This window comes from Mustela erminea, chromosome X, assembly GCF_009829155.1.
Source record: "Mustela erminea isolate mMusErm1 chromosome X, mMusErm1.Pri, whole genome shotgun sequence".
Taxonomy (NCBI): Eukaryota; Metazoa; Chordata; class Mammalia; order Carnivora; family Mustelidae; genus Mustela; species Mustela erminea.
The window spans coordinates 77,820,410-77,840,157 of NC_045635.1; the positions used below are offsets into that span (position 1 = coordinate 77,820,410).

General features: G+C 35.8%; 1 protein-coding gene across 1 annotated transcript in view; it reads left to right on the forward strand.

Moving 5' to 3' along the window:
- DIAPH2 (diaphanous related formin 2) overlaps positions 1–19,748 on the forward strand; it is a 958,873-nt gene that overhangs the window by 370,511 nt on the left and 568,614 nt on the right. The gene's annotated exons all lie outside the window — the stretch shown is intronic.

The following is a 19,748-nucleotide window of genomic DNA, read 5'->3' on the forward strand; positions in this document are numbered from 1 at the left end:
GGACGTAAAAACTGCTCTTTAGTTTGACAATCAGGTGCCTTCTTATAATAGGCAAACTTACACAAAGTTGAGATTCAATCACTTTGTTTCTGTCTCCTTCATACTATATTGTTATTTTTCCTGCTAAACTTTTCAAGTGAATACTTGTTACTATTTCTATTCACTTCTTCCTCATGTCCTATAGTACAGTTTCTGTTATCATTGCTCTGTCAAAATTGCTCTGTATGGTCTGCAAATGGGCTATTTTTTTCTAGTCTTTTTTCTTTTTTTTCCAGGACTTAGACTATGCTTGACCTTGATGCCTTTATCTGTCAAAATATTTTCCATTTGCACTGTGGGGACAGTGTTCTCCCTTGTTTCTCACATATTTTCATTGTTCTTTTTGTTCTCTTAATTGGCCATTCTTTCTTTGTGTTACTATTTTGTATTTCCTCTCTGATTTATTGGTTTTCTTTTTTAAATTTCTTCTTCAATTTCCTGGTTAATCTATTCATTGTTTAGTAGCATATTATTTAACCTTCATGTATTTGTGCTCTTTCCTGATTATTTTCCTTGTGGTTGATTTATAGTCTCATAGCATTGTGTTCAGAAAAGTTGCATGGTATGACTTTGATCTTTTTGAATTTGCTGAGACTTGTTTTGTGGCCAAATATGTGATCTGTTCTGGAAAACATTGGAATGTTCTGAATAGATCTAAGTCCATCTGGTCCAGTGCGTCATTCAAAGCCAGTTTCCTTGTTAACTTTCTATTTAGATGATCTGTCCCAATGGGGGGACAGTTTTGCAAATAGAGTGGTGAAGTTTTTATTATTACTATCTTACTGTCATTTAGTTTCTTTATATTTGTTATTATCTGTTTTATGTATTTGGGTGCTGTCATGTCGGGTGCATGAATACTATTGTAATACCTTCTGTTTGGATTTTCTGCTTCATCATTGTATAATATCCTTCTTTGTCTCTTGTTATAGTCTTTGTTTTAAAGTCTGTTTTGTGTAAGGTAAGTATATCCACCCTCATTTTCTTTTGACATCCATTTCCATGAAAGATGTTTCTCTATCCCCTCACTTTCAATCTACAGGTGTCTTTAGGTCTGAACTGGGTCTTTTGAAGACAATATGTAGATGGGTCTTGTTTGTTTGTTTGTTTGTTTTAAATCTGTCACCTTTTGTCTTTTGATTCAAATATTTAGTCCATTAACATTCAAAATAATTATTGGTAGATATGTATTTATTGACATATCATTACTTGTTTTGGGGTTACTTTTGTAGTTTTTCTCTGATTCTTTCTTGTCTTGCTCTCCTTCATGCTTTGCTTTCTTTCTTAGGGGATATACTTGGATTCTTTTCTGTTTATTCTTTGCATGTTTATTACTGGCTTCTGATTTTTGGTGAACATTAAGTTTATTTATAGCATCTTCTGCACATAGTGTATATTAAATTGATTTTCACTTACTTTTCAACTCATTCTTTATTCTTCACCCCCCACATTTTAGGTATATGGTGTCATAATTTACCTTCTTTTATTTTGTGAATCCCTTGACTGATATAATAGATATAAGTATTTTAACTGCTTTTGAGATGCCTACTTTTCATACTCTCACTTAATGGTCTTTACTTTTCACTCAAAGAATCATCTTTAGTATTTCTTATATGGCTGATTTGGTGCCCATTAATTCCTTTAGGTTTCGTTTGTGTGAAAAATTCTTTATATTTCTTATTCTGAATGATAGCCTTGCTGGATAAAGTATTCTTGGTTACAGGTTTTCCCCTTTCAGCACTTTGAATATATTGTGCCACTCCCCTCTGACCTATAAAGTTTTTGCTGAAAATCCCTTGATAGGTTTATTGAGTTTTTCTTGTATGTAACTATCTTATTTTCTCTTGCTGTTTTCATTTTTTTATTACTTCTTTTTGCCATTTTAATTTCTTTGTGTCTTGGCGTGGACCTCCTTGGAGTGATTTTGTTGGGAGATCTTTGTGCCTCCTGGATCTAGATATTATTTCTCCAAATTCAGGAATTTTTCTGCTGTTATATTTTCAAATAAATATTCTGCCCCTTTTATCTCTCTCTCTGCTTTTTTTTCATTAATTCATTCATCTGCTTTCTCTAGCCTGCTCTTTATCTCATCAAGTATATTTTTAATTTGATTTTGTGTTCTTCATCTCTGATTATTTCTTTTATCTCTTTGTTAATGGCCTCATTGATGTCCTCCATTCTTAAGTCCAGTGAGTATCATTATAATCATTATGTATAATTCTGTATTGGGCATATTACTTATATCCATTTCACTTAAGTCTCTGGCCCTGTCCTATTCTTTGATTTGGGACATATTCCTGTGTCTCCTCATTTTGTTTAACTCTTTGTCTGTTTCTGTGTTAGGAAAATCAGCTGTGTCTCCTGTTCTTATAGGTGATAGCCTTATGATGATATCTTGTAATGTCCTGCAGTCCAGTATCGACTGTTCCAGTAGGACCTGACACTTAGGGAATATCTGCTCTGTGTCGTGTGAACCCTGTTGTTGTGTGTTGGTTGCTTTTATCTTCAGTCTACTTGTCTACGGAAGATCTCTTTGCCTGTTGAGTATTTGTTACCTGGTATGGCATGTTTTAACAAGGTGCACACTGGTCTGCTTGGATAATGAGACCTGCTGCCACTGCTGTAATAGAGGCCTTGCAAAACAGATGGGTCATAGAGATACTGTTGGCAGGTTTATGCAGGTTTTCTGTGGGATGGGCTCCAGAGTGCAGACATTGAGGAAAATGTGACTGGGAAGGGTGGATCCATGGACGTGTATAGGAGGGGCTTGGTAAATGCAAATAAGTTAGGGAGTGTTGGAACGGCCCTGATTTCCACAATTGGCCATGTGTTTATGTTCACAGGTCGGGGAGAGAAATGGCACCTGCCAGCTCCTTTGTTCCTGGAGGGTCTCCCTGCAATCCCTGCCTCTCAGGGAAATGCTCTGAGATGAGTAACTAAATCTCCCTCCCTTATGCTACAGATGTTTTTCAAATTGCTACTTCTATGCTTTATCTCCACATGCTGTCTGTTGTTCTGTATCTAAGGGCAGGGACTCTGCTTCATAATGCTCTCCAGATTCTTCCAGAGCCAGGCCTGCTGATTTTAAAAAGTTCAGGGGTTTTTTGTTTTTGTTTTTGTCCTGCTGGTTATAAGAACTCATGAAATTCAGCCCCTCTTGCTTTTAGAGCCAGATGTTATGGGGATTTATCATCCCCTTGAAGTCTCTCTGATATGATAGTATGTTTCTTGTCCTTCTTGATGATGCCACTGGCTCCCGCCAGATCTTAGACAGTGTCCATTTACCTGTCAGACCATGCCTCAGCCCTTACTGTTTTCTTTGATGTGGCCTCTTATGCATGGTGTGGAGTCTGTTTTGCTGGTCTGTGGGTGTTTTTCTGGGTTATTTATTCTGATGGGTTATCAGTTTGTATTTCTGGAATAAGGCAAGCTTATGGTCTTCCTGCTTCTCCATCTTCCCAGCCTTCCTTGTTTTCCTTTTCAATAGAAGATCATTTTTTTTTCTTTTCTCTTTGCATTGTGACAGTTAGACCTATAAAAAGCTACAGTGACAATAATTTCTAACGTTAATATTAGTGTGCATTATTTGTATATATATTTTAAATTGGTAGATGAAATATATTCTTATTTATTCCTAAAAATTCTATGTGAGATTCTTGCCCTCAAGGAAGATATCTAATTGATAGTTTATTTTAAAATAAACAGAGTTGTGTTGAGGTTCCTTTGCTTTCTCTTAAAAGCTCTTTACTTGTCACACTAGGTGCCCTGTCACTGACCAAGTATTGCCTTAGTGTTAGATTATTAACTTCAGAAGAAATTACAAAGAGGACATCCTTGGTTTACTAGTGATGCTATTTCCACTTTTCAGTTTGAAGAGTATTTATTGAGCTATTGATGTTATATGCCATGGAGCTATTGGTCGAAATTTTCCCAATATCCAGAATTACCTGGGGTTTTTTTAAGAGATATAGGTCCTGAGGACCAACCTATAGAAATTTGGATAATCTGCTTCAGTAGCTCTGGGTGTGTTTAAATCCAGATTACCAGTAGATGAAACCATAGGGAAGGACAGGGAGATGATGTCAGTCATTCTGTGTTTTTCATAGCATAATAGAGAGGATGATAGGTTGAGAAAAAATAGGGATATAAGTCTGCTCAGCCTAAAAACAGGATAATATTTAGTTCATTTGAAAATTTTATACTTATCATGTCTTTTCACATTTCCGAAATGGTCTTAAATAGAAAGTCACCAACAGATGAAGTTTGACTTTAAAAAAAAAAAAAAAAAGAACAGTTCAGGTACTCTCTCTTCTATCCTTCTCAAAATTTTTTCTAAAATTTCCTTTAAATTAAGAGAATATACTGATGTGGTTTCTGAACTAAAGAAAATTACTACTGAAAGATTAAAATTGAAACCAGTTGGAATCAGAAAGGGGAAAACAGGAAGGCATAACAGTGGTTGCTTCCCACTGAGCTCAGCCAGCAGCAAGCCAAATTGAGATCCTCAATAATATTTTTATGTACATAAGAAGAAATGTATTATATGAATTTCAGAGGTCTTATTTATGCGTGTCTTTTACAGAATACAGATTACGTGCCATAATAAACCAACATATCCAAAGTGAATAATTATCAACCATTGTAGCTCCTTATTAGCTCTCATTTACCAGGTATTGATGGGATGGTATGAACTACTTTTAAAATTTTATTAAGGCTGATTTTTTTTCAGCATAGCAGTATTCCTAGTTTTTGCACCACACCCAGTGCTCCATGCAGTCCACGCCCTCTCTAATACCCACAAACTGGTTCCCCAACCTCCCATCCCCCACCCCTTCAAACCCCTCAGATTGTTTTTCAGAGTCCATAGTTTCTCATGGTTCACCTCCCCATCCAATTCCCCCCAACTCCCTGCTCCTCTCTAACTCCCCTTGTCTTCCTTGTAATTTGTTGCTCCACAAATAAGCGAAACCATCTGCTAATTGACTCTCTGTGCTTGACTTAATTCACTCAGCATAATCTCTTCCAGTCCCGCCCATGTTGCTACAAAAGTTGGGTATTCATCCTTTCTGATGGAGGCATAGTACTCCATAGTGTATGTGGACCCCGTCTTCCTTATCCATTTGTCCGTTGAAGGGCATCTTGGTTCTTTCCACAGTTTGGCGTCCATGGCCATTGCTGCTATAAACATTGGGGTACAGATGGCCCTTCTTTTTACTACCACCAACAGTGTAAGAGGGTTCCACTTTCTCCACATCCCACCAACAGTGTAAGAGGGTTCCCCTTCCTCCACATCCTCTCCAACACATGTTGTTTCCTGTCTTGCTAATTTGGGCCATTCTAACTGTTGTAAGGTGATATTTCAATGTGGTTTTAATTTGAATCTCCATGATGGCTAGTGATGATGAACATTTTTTCATGTGTCTGATAGCCATTTGTATGTCGTCATTGGAGAAGTGTCTGTTCATATCTAATGCCCATTTTTTGATATGATTATCTGTTTTGTCTCTGTTGAGTTTGAGGATTTTTTTATACATCCTTGATATCAACCTTTTGTCTGTACTATCATTAGCAAGTATCTTCTCCCATTCCGTGGGTTGCCTCTTTGTTTTCATGACAGTTTCCTTGGCTGTGCAGAAGATTTTGATTTTGATGAAGTCCCGAAAGTTCATCTTCGCTTTTGTTTCCTTTGCCTTTGGAGACATATCTTGAAAGAAGTTGCTGTGGCTGATATCGAAGAGGTTACTGCCTATGTTCTCCTCTAGGATTCTGATGGATTCCTGTCTCACGTTGAGGTCTTTTATCCATTTTTAGTTTATCTTTGTGTACGGTGTAAAAGAATGGTCAAGTTTCATTCTTCTACATATAGCTGTCCAGTTTTCTCAGCACCATTTATTGAAGAGACTGTCTTTTTTCCACTGTATATTTTTTCCTGTTTTGTCGAAGATTATTGGACCGCTAGAGGTGAGGATCCATATTTGGGCTCTCTACTCTGTTCCACTGGTCTATGTGTCTGTTTTTATGCCAGTACCATGCTGTCTTGGTGATCACAGCTTTGTAGTAAAGCTTGAAATCAGGTAACGTGATGCCCCCAGTTTTCTTTTTGTTTTTCAACTTTTTCTTAGTGATTCGGGGTCTCTTGTTCCATACAAATTTCTGGATTATTTGCTCCAGCTCTTTGAAAAATACTAGTGGAATTTTGATCAGAATCTCATTAAAAGTATAGATTGCTCTAGACAGTATAGACATTTTAACAATTTTTATTCTTCCCATCCAAAAGCATGGAATGGTCTTCCATCTTTTTGTGTCTTCTTCAGTTTCTTTCATGAGTGCTCTGTAGTTCCTTGAGTACAGATCCTTTACCTCTTTGGTTAGGTTTATTCCCAGGTATCTTATGGTTCTTGCTGCTATAGTAAATGGTATCGATTCTCTAATTTCCCTTCTGTATTTTCATTGTTAGTGTATAAGAAAGCCACTGATTTCTGTACTTTGACTTTGTATCCTGCCACGTTACTGAATTGCTATATGAGTTCTAGTAGTTTGGGGGTGGAGTCTTTTGGGTTTTCCATATAAAGAATCATGTCATCTGTGAAGAGAGAGAGTTTGACTTCTTCATTGCCAATTTGGATACCTTTTATTTCTCTTTGTTGTCTGATTGCTGTTGCTAGGACTTCTAATACTATGTTGAACTAGAGTGGGGAGAGTGGGCATCCTTGTCGTGTTCCTGATCTCAAAGGGAAGGCTGCAAGCTTTTTCCCATTGAGGATGATATTTGCTGTGGGTCTTTCATAGATCGATTTGATTAAGTTCAGGAATGTTCCCTCTATCCCTATACTTTGAATCATTTTAATCAGGAATGGATGCTGGATTTTGTCAAATGCTTTTTCTGCATCAATTGAGAGGACGATGTGGTTCTTCTCTCTTCTCTTATTAATTTGTTCTATCACATTGATTGATTTGTGAATGTGGAACCATCCTTGTAGCCCAGGGATGAATCCCACCTGGTCATGGTGGATAATCTTTAAATGTGCTGTTGGATCCTGTTTGCTAGGATCTTGTTGAGAATCTTAGCATCCATATTCATCAGTGAGAGAGCTCCCAGCCTCTCACAGGAGCCGGACCACATGCAATCCTGGGCGCGCTGCCGGCTCAGGGACCAAGACCTGGTTTCTCAGCCGCAGTCTCTCTTACTCAGCACCAGGGGAGGCTGACCTGGGTCCGGGGACTTAAGTCCCTGTCCCTAGCTGCCCCGATTCCCACAATCTGCCTCCCCGTGATCCTTTGGTCTTTTTGAGTGCTTTCAACATGTGTCCAAGTTAATGCTGGTCCACAGACACAGGGCACTCTCATATTAGGAGTATTACTTTCCAACCGGTCACCTCTGGTGGCTCCCTCCCCCTTTTGTTTATCTTCGGATATCAGTTCAATGTTCCCTCTCCGCTTTACCTGCCCTCTGCTGTCCTCTGCCCCTGTAGAGATCCAAACGTGTATAATTCTGATCTCAGGCTGATTTTATGGGTGATCGGATTTCTTTGGTAGGTAATCAGCTCACTTTAGGGTATAGGTTGAAAAGGCATCTCCTCCTACTCCCCCGCCATCTTGTCTCCTCCTATTAAGTCTGATTTTTTGTGGTCACTTTAGATGTACACTTACAATCCTAAGAGACTATTTAGGGAACAAAAAAGAGACAGTTGTGATTTGGGATCAACCCTTTGATCCCTGTTGGATTGACACATTTAAGAAAGCATGTGGTTTATAAATGTGTTTGATTATGAAAATCGTATTTCAAAAATAGGATTACTAATCAACAGTTATATTAAGTTGCTTCTAGATGCTGTTTTGCAAGGAAAATGTTGAACGTTTACTTACATTTTTGAAGATTGAAGGAAGAATAAATTGCCCTTAGTTGCCAAAGGAAGGGGATAAGCTATCAGATACTTATTGAAGACCTGTTATGTCAAGGGTTGTCAAACTATAGCATGTCAAATGTAGCCCATCAGGTATTTTTATAGAAGAGGCATTAATCATTGCCATTCTTGTATTATTTATTATCTGCGACTGCCTTCACATTACAATGTCAGAGTTCCATACAGTTGCAAGAGAAACTGTATGACCTGCAAGTCCTAGAGTATTAAATATCTGGCTCTATCCAAAACTCTGACTTACACATTCTAGAATTTGCTTGAACTCATTTTCAAAAGCTTTCTTGGTTCTTTCCAAGGGTGTATGGGGGAGAGTTTATCATGACTCATCAGCTAGTGTTCTTTTGTTTTGGGCTTTCTCCTCAAACTTTTGCCTGTGCTGTGTATAACCATTTTTTAATCTGGTGTCTTCTGAGCCCCTGAATTCCTGATACAATCTCTCAGCCTCTTACTCCAGCTCTTCATTCATAAATTACACAAAAATTGGTTTACAAGACTGTACTAGGTGGGAATGCATCCTCCAAGTTGGTGGTCCATCTCTAGTCCTCTTATTCATCTTCTTCTGTCAACTATTAAAAATATAATTAACACCTGGCACCTCCTGTAGGCATTAGGCATTACTGACCACCAAACTCAGAATTACAGTTTGAGTATACAAGGATGCCAAGCTGTTTATAGTAAAAGAAGCCACAACTTTGAAGACACAGATATGGTTAGAACACAAGAACTCTATGAGAGATATTAAAGCATGGAGTATGTTTAATATCTCTACTGAACCCTCTTATCTTAAATTATTTCATAGTAAATGTGCGGTAAGTAGTAGTAAGTGGTAGGTAACTGTGACTCTCCTTACGTATTTATGAAGAATGGTAGAGCCTAGTGTCAATAGCATGGACTTTGGGGTCAAACAGTCTAGGATTGAATTCTACCTCTGCCATTTAACTTTTCTCTGAGATTTATTGAATGTCCCTGGGGATCTCACTTTCCTTATTGTAACGTAGTAATAATACTGATACTGTTATGGACTGAACATTGTGTTTCCCTAAAATTTATACATTGAAGCCCTAGCTCTCAGCATATTACAAGTAATTAAGGTTAACTGAGGTCAGAAGTGTGGGGCCCTGATCCAATAAGACCACAGACGTTGCTCACTCTCTTTCTTCCTGAATACACACAAAAGGAAAGCCATGTGAGCACAGAGTGAGATGGTGACCACCTATAAGCCAAGAAAATAGCCTTCAGAATAAAACCTACCTTCTCAGCACCTTGATCTTGAAATTCCCTGGCTCCAGAACTTTGAGAAATAAATTTCTGTTGTTTAAGCCACCCAGTCTGTGACGTTTTCTTATGGCAGCCTGAGCAGAGTAATACGAATACCTCCCTTGCACAGTTACAAGGGAAATCCATCCAGTGGAATGTCTGGTGGCAGTTACATATATACTCTTAATTACTATGTGCACCCAGTATTTTCCAGGTCATATGAATCTTGGGATAGAAATAAAAATTACAAAACTATTCTATGAATAATACACCTGACTTGGTTTTGCTGGAAGTAGTCCTCTATAGGTCTCTTTAACTGGTTTAGGAATTCTTCAGGGCAGTCTTACTTGTATATATAATGCCTATATATGCCTTAATTTTTATACATTTAACCTTCAGAGTATCCTTTGTAAGGTTTGTTATTCATGGAAAGTCTTAAATTGCCTTTTTTGAATTCAGCCATTTTTACAGATATGATAGTCAACAGTTCTCTTTCTGTTAGCATTGATTTTTCTTTTTTTGTCTGCACAGGAATGTGTGTGCAGATGTTTTAATATTTTTGTTGCAATTTGACTTTCATTTATAAATTATGTGATGAATAAGAAATGAATATGTTGAAACTAGTGATAAGAAATCTGTGTATCAAACAATACTATTGTGAAGATTGAATTCCTTAGTCATGTTGAAAGCAATGAATCCTTGAGCCTCTCCTCATAGCACATCATTATGTTGTTGAAATTTGGTTTATTTGAATTTCACTAATAAATTCTGATAGGCCTCTAGGGCTAGGCCACCAGTTGATGTGTGTCACTTTATTCTTCCTACTGTATTGATGGAGCCACTTGAAGACTAGACTTCATTTCTATGCTTCATCCTCTGGTGCACAAAGTACTTTTTCCCCAATTTGTACCACAAAGCATTTTTGTCCTATGCACTCATATATTAGAGACATCTTTAGTGGTGAAATCCTTTTGTTCTTATCTCTGTATCTCTGTTCATTTTTGAATTGATAGTATATTTACATGGTTTAAAGTTCAAGAGGTACAAGAATAGTATACAGGGAAATTTCTTTTTCTCATCTCTGTACCCCAGCTATTCAGTCCCGTCCCTAGGAGTAACTAATGCAATACATTTCTTATATTTCCTGCCAGATACATTTTATGTATATGCTAGCAAAGACATACATTCTTCCCTCTTTTTTTTTCCGTAAATGGTAGTACTGCATAGTCTTGTATAACTTGGTTGCTTTATCTAACAATATTTATTGAAGATTGTTCCATATCATTCTATAAAGATCTTCTTTGGTCTTAGATATTGCAGCAGAGTGATACATTGAATGGACATTTCATAGTTTAATCTTCTTCTATTGATGAGCTTTTGGGTTATTTCAAATCTTTTGGTATTATAATCAATGCCCAGTGTAACATAATTTATTGAATCTGTCTGCAGTAGATGAACACTTTTGACCTTTTGCTATTAACTATACTGGAATACATAACATTATACATAAATCATTTTGCACAAATAAGAGTATATATATAGTATGAATTCCAAAATAGTGGGAGTGACTATTTTTTCCAGGAATGATTCTAGATCTTAGCATGTAACAGTGAACAAAACAGTGACAAATCCCTCTCTTTAATAGAGCTCATATTGGGGTGCCTGGGTGGCTCAGTGTGTTAAGGCCTCTGCCTTTGGCTCAGGTCATGGTCCCATAGTACTGGGATCAAGCCCCGCATCAGGCCCCCTGCAGGGAGCCTGCTTCCTCCTCTCTCTCTCTGCCTGCCTCTCCACCTACTTGTGATCTCTCTCTTTGTGTCAAATAAATAAATAAAATCTCTAAAAAAATAGAGCTCATATCAAAGTGGAAGGTAGACAGTAAAATAAAAAATACATTTGATGTCAGATGGTGATAATTGCTTCTGAGAGAAATGAAGCAAGCAAGGAGGAAAATACGTGGCAGGAGGGAGGAGTTCTGATTTGGAATTACATCACTAGAAGAGATTTCTTTGAGAAAGTGACATTGAATAAAGATCTAAAAGAAGTGAGGGAATATTTGGGGTGACATAATAGCAAGTGCTAAGACCCTGCTGTAGGAATTGTTCAGGTATTTTTGAAGAACAGCAAGGAAGCTTGTGTGGCTAGAGTGAATGAGAGGAAAGTAGCAAAAGATGAGATCAGAATAGTTATGGAAGGGACATGAAATATGAAGTAGGAAATTCTGTGCTATTGTGAAAACATTTTTTTTCATTATTAATAAGGCAGGAAGCCATTGGAGGGTTTTGAACAGTAGAATAACATTAATTAGTGAATTGACAGGGTAGAATGGAGAAGGGGAAAGTTGGAATAGAGACAGGTTATTAGGCTACAACAATAACTCAGACTATAAGTAATAGTGGCTTGAAACCACTAGAAGTGGAGATGATGAGAAGTTATCAGATACTGGATGTCTCAAAAAAATGGGTTGTAACCTGTGAGAGGGAAGAGTTAATGATAACTCGTTTCTGTATGTGTGTGTGTGTGCGCGCGCGTGTGTGTGTGGGTGTGTGTACATGCCCGTGTGCCTGCGGTGCCAGTGTATATTTTTCTTGAACAATTAGGATTGGGTTGCCATTTGTTGAGATGGTTAAGACTGTGGGAAGAGCAAGTTTTGGGTGTAAGATAAGGAATATGGTATAGGATGTGTTTAATTTATAGTCCTTATTAGACAAGTAGAAATACCCAGGAGATGAGAATCTTCTTTTGGAATACATAGTTTTCCAGTGAGCCTTCACTTGAATAAATCCTTGGTGAGATCTACAACACTGACCTTCAAGCTTATGTTCAGCTATGCCTGAAACCCAGACTGAAAAATCATGGCTGCGAACATTTCAGAGTGTTATTTTGTTCAGACTTGCTCATAAGGTTAACTGGCTTTTGCATTAAACTCAATTGTGTGCACGACTTGTACCAGTCTGAAATAGACCACATTATAAAAGAAAAACTTGAATATGATGAATCTCCAAAGTGTTCTCAACAAGAAATATCCTATTAGCGTGACAGTACTTGTTTTATCATCATAATTCCTACTGTTGTGTTTCTTAGCATTCAGCTTTGACATACTCAGCTCTTGGGATTTATTGCTGGACTTAGTGATTTGTGGCATGAATTAGGAAATTTTGCATAAGGGAATCCTCTGAGTGTGTGGAATGGCCGGAAAAATATCAGTCCATACACACAAAGTTGGAGTCAACTTACAAATAAAGGAATTAACTATAAAGCTTGAATAAGGTACTTCATCAAGGTTAAAGGTTAGCAAGAATAAGTTCCACCACCTTATTTGTCAAATACTCAGTTGAGGTAAGAACCATGCTTCCATTTTGGTGTTTAAAATATCACTTAAGGGGCGACTGGGTGGCTCAGTTGGTAAGCATCTGCCTTCAGCTCAGGTCATGATCCCAGGGTCCTGGGAATTGAGCCCCGTGTTGGGCTCCCTGTTTGGCAGGAAGCCTGCTTCTCCCTCTCCCTCTGCCTGCCTCTCTGCCTGCTAGTGCTCACTCGCACTCTGTGTGTGTATGTGTGTCTGTCAAATAAAGTCTTTAGTAAAATAAAATAAAACAAAATAAATAAAGTAAAATAAAATACCACTTCAAACAACGGAGATTCTACCTAAATCTCTAAGTTAACTTTATTTGTCCTCCCTAAAATAAACATTACCTTCTGAACTATTGAAGCCCAATTGAAAATATACAACATTAGCTATGCACATGTTAACACTATGTTAAACATAGTGTTCTGGTGACATTTAGCAGTGTTCCATAATTTGCTTAATGAACACATATACAATCATATTAGTTATGCAGATGTTAATTTGCAGTAACATGTGCTTCCTGATTTGGGGGTTCTTATCTAAACTACGACCAGTTTAAAAAAAATAAACTACCACCAGTAAGATTTGTTCCTTAATTAGGGAATTATTACAAAGTATGTATGTGTGATTCCCACTCTTTGAACCATTAATCTCGTTTAATGTGCTGTAAACTTCAGGAACATTCCTGTTAATGCCATTCCTATGGCTTGAGGTACAATCCAGGTGACAATGAAACTCCCTTTCTGTGGGATTCCTTAGTTAGAGCACAGCGGTAGGCAACACAGAAAAGGGAAGCCTCACAGATGCAATATAGGGCACATAAGAGGAGATGGAAATGCAGTCTCATACTGCGTATTGCATCAGCTTTCCCTCTCAGGATTTGATAAACAAATATGTTAATCCTCACAGAATAGATACAAAAACAGTTGAAAATAATATTGTGCTTGCTGACCAAACTGACTAATCTTTACCTATAGTTTTTATCATTCCTTCCCCTAGTGTTTCTGATTCCTATATACCCTTATTCCCTCGATTGCCAAGGCTAACAGTTTATGAAGTGTATATATACATACATATACACATACATATATGTATAAATCTGGTCATACAATTTTTATTTTTGTGTTGAAAAAATAGAAGTCTGCATAGGCTAATATAGAAAACACTCGAGGTACCAACCTCCCTGAATGAAAAAATGGTAACATTTCATCATATTTACTACAGATATTTGCTTTCAAAAAATTAAAACATTAGAGATAAAATTGACGTTTCCAGAGTTTTACTTGTTCCAGTATCACTTTCCTCCCCCAAGAAACATGGTCATTAATCTGCTAAGTATTTATTATGTTTTTAAAATTTACATATATATATATACACACACACACATATATACATATATATATATATATACATTTATAATTTATAAACAATACGTAAGATTGTTCTGTTTCATTTTTAATTTAGATGAATGCTATTATACTGCATACAGCATTTTCCATGATGTTTATTTTTCCATTCAGAATTGTAATTGAGATCTGTTCTTACTGGAATATTTAGCTGTAGTACAGTCACTATAAATGCTGAGTTGTATTCCATTATGTGAATATAGCACAATTTATTTATCCATTTCATAACACCCTGGCATGTGGGTTGTTTCTAGTTTTTGTCCTGTTGTAAACATTGCTGCAGTTAACTTTCTTGTCTCCTTGACTGTTTGACCCAACAATGGAAAGATTGCGTTATACTTATGGTAAGCACACCTTAGATGTATTAGATGCTAATAAATGTTTATTTTCTTTTGTTATCCTAATTTTTACTACCACTGTTGGCACAAAAAAAAATTCTGATTTTTTTTGCTTCCTCATCCATACTCGGTATATTACAAGACATTTTTGTTACTTCAATTTGATGACTCTAAAATGGTATTTCATTGGTTGTTTTCATTTGCATTTCCCTGATGACTGGTGAGGTCGAGGGTCTTTTTATTACTTGGTACATGATCTTGGATAAATGACTCAAGTTTTCTGTTCTGTAGTTTCCTCCTTTATAAAATGACAATGGTAGTATCTATTATATAAGGTGACAGAGGAGGTATTTAATAAAGTTGATTTTGGTGATGATTGTGATCATGGTTACTGTTAGTACTAGTACTACTATCACTGTTATTGTTGTAGTTCTTATTATTATACTTTCCCCTTTTATGTGCTATATATATGTATATATACATATATTAATATATATCACATGCATATATATCACTTATAAAGTAATACATATATATATTCCTTTCGCCACTTTCAGTTGTATTTGTACACTGAATTTGTACACTGAATTTTTCAGTTGTATTTGTACACAGAAATAATAGATTTTCCCTGCCTGCCCTTTTCATACTTGAGCTCATTTTAACATGAAATTATTTATTGACATTTAACACTTATTTCAGCTAATACATGAAAAATTATTTCCATATAGTTAGAATCATTTCTGGAATGCATACAAATGGAAAAATATTTATTTATCTAGAGAGATCACAATTTTAAAATCAGTATATCTAAAACAAGTTGGGCATTTACTTGTTGGATATACATTTACGTATGAATAAAGTTACATAAATATTTTTAGGTGGTTTTTTAATGCTACTGTTACTGGCTTTATTTATCCTGGTTTTGTGTAGAGTACACTTACTAAGAAGTATCATATTTTCACTTCTCCACATAGTCCTTATAATATGATTTAGTACATCACTTGATGCTGATTTAAGATACAGGTTTTGTTAATATGAAATTACTTTCAATAACAAAAATAACTTGTTGAGTGATACGCATATATTCATTCGAACTATATTATTATGGTTAAAGAAAATTATAAATGTTAGATATCTTTTGGAGATACTTCCGTAGTTTACATATGACCATTTATGTAAGAAAAAATGAGTAGACATTTAAGTCTATATGCATGTGCCTAGGCTCACACATAGTAGGTCTTCAACAAGTATTTACTGGATAAATGAATGGATTGATAATACTGATGCTGACTCCAGGAATCAATCTTTCTCACTGGAATTTTGAGGTAAAGTAGGTATAAAAATTTATTGTGATTTATAGTAGTTATCATTATGTAAATCATTCAGTGTTACCCATTTATAGTATCTTAATATCTGCTACAACTTACAGATATCTTGGCACATGTTGTATATACCCACTGGGAACAGAAATTAATAGGGGATTTATGAAAACTGCCTAAATTAGATCAGGAAAAGATTATAGCCATGTTTACTTTATGCCAGTGAGCATCCCTCAATTGTAAGGAAATAAATTTGTAGAATAATTGCAGATAAAAATCCACATATAAAAGGAAATATAAGAATACTTAATGGGACTTTTATATAATTAATATCTTGATGTTAACACATTTAATAATAATACAGATGTCTTTATTATACATCATTATCTTTCTACAGATAATATTTTATGATATTTCATTATTATTCAATTAACAGTGACAATTTAAGCACTCAATTCATCAGATTCAAAACCAGTCGCTATATGGTTTTTCTTTTGCATATGGAAAGATCACATTTGATTATAGTCCTCATTATGAACATGAGTACCATAGGGCCATTTATGATAAAATCAATTACTGAAGTTTTTGTATTGAGACTTAAAAAAAATCTCTTCAGTTCCATTCAAATAATTTCAAATAACAAAATCACTATAATTTAAGTTTTTACATTATGATATTTTTGGTGTAAGCACTTTTCACATAAGATTTACCAGCTCACAAATTTTTAAGTGCGCAGTACTGTATTATTTTTACTAACTATAGCTACAATTTTGTACCACTGATCTTTAGAACTTATTCATCTTATGTAACAGAAACTTTATACACTTTGAACAGCAACTCCCCACTTCCGCCTCCCTTGGTCCCCGGCAACCACAATTCATTCTTTGTGTCTATGAATTTGACATTTTAGATGCTTCATAATTAGGTAGTTTTTGACTTTTTATGTCTTGCTTATTTAATTAATTAATTTATTTATTTTCATCATAACAGTATTCATTATTTTTGCACCGCACCCTATGTCTTGCTTATTTTAAGTAGCATAATGTTCCCAGGTTCATCTGTGTTATTTATTATATATGGCAGGATTTTCTTTCTTTTCTTTTTTAAGGGTGAGTAACATTTCACTATATGTATATACCACATTTCTTTATTCATTCATCTTTTGATGCACATTTAGATTCTTTCCATATCTTGGCTGTTTTGTGAATAATAATACAGTTAATATGGGAGTGCAGTATCTCTTTGAGAGTCTCAGTTCTTTTGTTTATATACCCAGAAGTGGGATTGGTAGATCTTATGGTAGTTGTAGTTTTAATTATTTGTAGAATTGCTGTAGTGTTCTCTGTAGAAGGTACATCATTTTATATTTCTACCAACAATGAACAAGTGTTCCAATTCCTCTATGGCATCCTCATTAACACTGTTTTGGTTTTGGTATGAGCCATTCAAGGAGCTGTGAGGTGATATCTCATTGTGGTTTTGATTTGTATTACCCCCATGATATTGAGGGCATTTCTGTATACCTGTTGTCCATCTTTGTGTCTTCTTTGGAGAAATGTTTATTGGGCTTAAATTGAGTTATTAAATTGCCCATATTTTAACCAAATCATGGAATATTTCATTTTTTAAAGCATTTGAAACATACAATAAAAGCATCCTAGGATAGGTAACATTTTGAAACTTTTTGAAAGCAAGACATTTTTAATATAAGAAGACTTTAGTGCTATCTGGATCAAAGTTTCTTATGTCATTACCTCTCTTCAAATTCTCTATTTATCTAAGCCTGTGCTTGTGATCAGTAGGGAATGCTTTCAAAAACAAGAAAGCCAAAGGCAGTAATAGCCACTGGTTAATATTCACTGATCATGGCAAAAACTTTATTGTTTGTGAAAAGCTGTTTAGTTAAGGAACTATTTTAAACTAGCTTTGCTCTAGTAATTCTAAAATAGTTGTGCCCAATCATGGAAGTCTTACCATTTCTTTAACCTAAGATAAAGCCAATTTACATTATACAACAGAAATAGATTAGGATTTAGGATATTTAAGACATCTAATCTTAATTTTAAACAACTTGTTTATTTGAGAAGGGGTGAAGTTAGAATATATTTTAATGAAAAAAATGCAAAAAATATGAAGTCATACAAAATGAGCATTATGTATGTCTGGGTTACTCCAGAGTCTTGTTAGTTTGCAGAAAATCTTATAATATCTGTTACACTATAGCATTTTCATCCTATATGTACTTGGTTAACTAGTCTCCCATAGTGGGGTTTGAGGCATATTGGGAGATTAGGACAGTTTTCTTGACTATTTCTTTGGGAAAATTTTTCTGATATTCCAGAAGTAATTAAAATATGATTCAGGTACTTCTTTTTTTAATTAACAAAGGATATGATATTTGGACTGTCATTTTTTTTAATAGAGTTGTCTTAACCTGGGCATGGTTTGGACATGAGGTCATGATTTTCAAATGTAATTATTATGTAGTCTGCTTAGACTCTGTGTCACTTTATATCAGTCATAGTGGTAAAGCTTAGAACTAAATGTTAGTACTTAATTATTCAGGTAATTTATTTTATTTTTTCTGGGAAGTTCACTTAATTTTCCTGTATTTTACACCATTAATACAAAGAGAGTCTTAATGGACTTGCAGTATTTGATGCATCCTATAACATGTATAGAAAGTTTTCTAGATGCTAACATGTGAACACTTAGCTTAGCAAAAATGTACTGTAGTTGTGTGTTGCTTTTCCTCTAAAGAAAATTAGTAACTCATTTGTGATCTCTTTAACAAAAATCAGATAAGTTAAGATAATAAAAATAATGATTTCTTCAAAATGAAATTACATTTTTAAAAGTAATAAGCATGATTATTACGGTCATATGATTCAGTGATGAAGTTTAGCAGCATACAGTTGGGGATAAAAGCATATCACTATTTGAATGAAAAAACAATGTTGGCTTTACTTTTCTCATGTTTTTTAATGGTCCCATTACTTACAACCCCATTTTTATATTAGAAGTAAACTGCCAACACCTGAGTACAATAGTAGCTGTGGAATTTTTGTATAGGAGGATTTAGGGATTTGCCATAAAGCTTCATTTTCATAGCAGATAGCTACATTGTTTTTTAGTTTGGTTTTTGAGGTGGGTGTTCTGAGGTAGAGCTGATGGAGGTTGTGCTGGGCTAAAGCCACTCCTTGGCACTGCTACTTCACACAGTTTCAGGTCCTTTGAACTGTTAAGACCTAGAAGACTACCTTCTGAACAGAGCATAACTAAATATTTTCTTCTAATAAGGCAAATAGTACTAAAAACTGTTACGGAGACAAAGATAGTTAAAAAAAAGACAAGTCTTTGAAGTTTATTAATTATGTGCATGCAAATGGTGCTGTTGTTGTGATGAAGTTCTAGAACCTAGGTGAGGTTCGGTGGGCTGAGGTCCAGAGCTGATGACCAAGAAAGAATTCTTGAGACATCTTTGGTGCAAAATGGTGGTTTATTAAAGCACAGGGACAGGACCTGTGGGCAGGAAGAGCTGCTGCCCAGGGTTCTGAGGGATGGCAGGTTATGTACCCTGTGGTTGGGGGAAGGTGAGGGGAAGGGAGGTTTCAATGGAGTTTTCATATGCTAAAGAGGGCCTACAAGGTTCCAGGATGTCCCAGGCCTACCAGAGGCCTTGCCCTTGCAGCTGGATCAATGTTGTCTTTAGACCAGTCATTAACATTAAGATAGTTGGGAGACTTTTTGGTGGTGTGTCACAATCTCTTTGTTAGTGAGATTTAGGACATTTGTAAGCCAAGGGAGACTCCTGTCTAGCAGGATTGTGAGCTCTGCAAGTTAACTATTTGCTTATTGTTCATGGCAGTCAGGGCTGCCTGAGGGATGCTACACATATGACTGAGGGGGAGTGGATGGAGAGGGGAGTGCAAGGTGCCAGCTTTTGCTTTGTCTTCAGCCAGCCTTGTGCTCCCTCATCAGTTGTGCAACTTGCAAATGGTTCCTATTTATTCATCAAAGCAATCTCAGCAGGAATTTTTATATGACAACCTGTTTAGCAGTTAAAGTTACTTTACATACTTTAAAGCAGTTCCACTGAATTAAAGACATTGTAAATTTTA